At 33.2% G+C, this 3,074-nt stretch overlaps 1 long non-coding RNA gene across 1 annotated transcript in view; it reads right to left on the reverse strand.

Moving 5' to 3' along the window:
* LOC106470373 overlaps positions 1 to 3,074 on the reverse strand; it is a 35,268-nt gene that overhangs the window by 18,587 nt on the left and 13,607 nt on the right. The gene's annotated exons all lie outside the window — the stretch shown is intronic.

The raw sequence follows: 3,074 nt of genomic DNA on the forward strand, positions 1-3,074 counted from the left end.
AAGTTATTAGTGCTGTCGAAGTAATAAGTAATATATATATATATATATATATATATATATATTACCAATACACCAATCTAACATAAATTTTGTTCTGATTCCTACAGTTATACACTTTAAGGTTAAACCATTAGGCACTTTTCACCTCTGCATCCTCATACAGATGAGCAAGTATATTCTAAGTGTGAGAAACCTCACATATTACAGTGGAAAATTAAGATTTTTCAAAAATTAGTCTTTCTGTAAACTGGAGTCAGATATACAAACATAATAAACATAATATGTAAACTTATGCTTTTCACCAGACTTATAACCCATGAAACGAGAGTCACACAAGATATAATTTATTCTTTGCAACATTACCCTCTCTAAAACATTAAAATCTACAGCTAAAACAATCAAAATACTAGTAAATGCAAGTCAGTCCTAGTTATTAACTGTTTCAGCATGGGCTCAGTCCCCGAGACTGATCTCGTAACCATTTTGCGCTTGTTATAGTTTTCATGCTATAACCTTTTAATTAGTAAGCAAATGTTAACAAAATTTGGCAGATTATCAATAAACATTACAATGCTTTCATAGACAAAATATCAAATCTTTTTATTAAGTTTTAAGGCATGTTAAGCAATGTTTTTCTCATACCTTTTTTCTTTTTGCATGTTGCCTATCCACCATGCAAAGTAATTTTCGTTTTAAGATTAAAAATGCTTTTATGCATCAGGAAATTTTTAAATTTCAGATGCAAAATCTTTATAATGTACAGATAGTTATCAAACATTTCTTATGAAAAAACTTTACATTTTATCTGTTATTTTCACTAATGAATCTCTGTACGGGTTTGGTAGATTTGATTGATTTCATAATCATCATAAAAAATTAAGAAATAAATTATAACTTGAATAACCAAAAAATCATGAATTACTATATCAATACTATAGAACTACTATAATTTATCAAGCTTAGTTACTAAGCTGTATTTCAGTCTAAAAAAATTAGAAATTTCGAGCAGACTGAAGACACAACCTATCTCCTTAAAATCTTGGTTTGAAAGAAAGAGATGGTGTCCTAAGACTTTAAAATGGAAATAGAAATCATCGAACATTACCATGTGCAACAGAGTGATGTGCAAGTAAAGGTAGTGAGTGTTCTACAGAGGCTAATGTTAACATTTTCCTGGGTCTTCTTTTGTTATACCTTCAACTGTTGATGACACTTAACCCTACTTTTTTATGCTAATTGTACTACTGCATTAAATAATGCACCAAAAATTAGCATTAGCATTTTCCCACGCTGAAAATGTAATTCCAATAATATTTACCTCCACTGACAGTTATAGCTATTGCTTGACTTCCAAGATTTCTTCTTTGCCAATCTAAGCATTAGTCGGAGTTTTTTCTTGCTTGCTCCAGTCTTTTATACCCCACTCAATTGCCCTTGGAGATATTTGTCATATGATACTCTCTACCTGCATCAATGTGCCTTCTATCCTGTGATTGTATGTAAGCACCTCATTCAGGTGTTATCACTTTTTCAAGACTGACTCAATCCCAGTCTCTGATGCTGGCTCTTAAATAGGGAGGAATGGTGGGATAGTGTCTGCAGAGATAAGCATTATTGGAAATACATTTTCAATTTAGGCAAATATTAACTTCCAAAACATACTTACCCACACTTCCGCTTATAGCTAGAATCCCACATTAAAATGGTGGAGGGGCTGGTGAGGACATTATCCATACAGAAAGCATCTGCATAGATCATGGGTGTACCAAGATGATATTGGTACCTGAGTGAGGGAACTGCACTACATCCAGAACAGAACAGCTCTTCACCATGAACTTAGTTCCTGTATCAAGGGTGAAATTGTACATGAGTGATCATCACTGTAGGCCAGACCCAACCAGATAGCTAGGTTTCACTACTTGGGATTGGAATTAAGGGGTCTTGGTTCCTATATCCCATGTTGGTGGCTAGGGCAATTGGACTCTTCAACGTTACATACACACACACACACACATATATATATATATATATATGTGTAACATACAAATGAACAAAGACAAGCCCAAACAAAAATCAAATCAAAAAATGCTGCACAACAAGAGGATCCCCAGGGTACAAGCTATAATGTGGAATATATCTTCTAAATTATTCAGATTTTGTAAGATTTGTAATAAATTACAATCTTTCATTATTCATGATGTTAGAAAAATACATAGGTTCAAGAAGTCCCAGTTTGCCCCTGAAAAAGAAGAAAGGTCCACCTTTAGAAAGTGCTTGGGTTATAGGGTTTTATTCATTTCTATCAATATTTCATTATTAATGTTAAAATATTAATGAAAAACTTAATATTCAATGGATTTAATAAAGAAACTGAATAAAATTATTAAAATATTCTGTGATAAATATAAATGTATTAAATAAATATGAAGAAGTAAACATGAAGGAGATTTTGTTGATAGTTTCCAGTAAGTATTTTTAGTTTTAATAAGGTCATTTAAACAACTTGGCATTACTTTAATGCAGATGCACACTTTGTAGCATATAAAGGCTTGTGTAGAGTCTGAAAATTTGTAGTCACAGTGGACTTAACGAATGGTGGTTGAGAATTATACTAGTTAGTTTAGATAACTTGGTTGAGTTTTTCTTCTGGTATAATTTGTCTACTGTGCTACTAATTAGTGCTTTACTACTACCATGAGGGCTGGAATGCAACCTCAGGAGGTAAGTTTATCTTATTTACCTCTGAGTGGTAGTACCTTATCTAATTTTTTGTTCTTTGTTACTTTTACTGTGAGAAGCAGTCACCTTCCCACAACTGTTTGCAGGCAGTGAAGAGTAATTTAAATGTGGGGACATTGTGGGCTTGAGCACCCACATCTTGCTCTCCTAATTTCTACTTCTTTTGATTATTTTATTTTTTGAATTTTTTCATACGAGGTTTGTGAAAGGATGTTTAGACTGATAGATGGTGTATCTCCACCGCAAAGTGGGCCCTACTTCTTCAGTCACATCCAAAACCCAGGGCACATTTTATATCCCACATTGTAGCCTGGACCCTGGGGATCCCCTTGATT

The sequence above is a fragment of the Limulus polyphemus genome, unplaced genomic scaffold, assembly GCF_000517525.1.
Source record: "Limulus polyphemus unplaced genomic scaffold, Limulus_polyphemus-2.1.2 Scaffold3970, whole genome shotgun sequence".
Classification (NCBI taxonomy): Eukaryota; Metazoa; Arthropoda; class Merostomata; order Xiphosura; family Limulidae; genus Limulus; species Limulus polyphemus.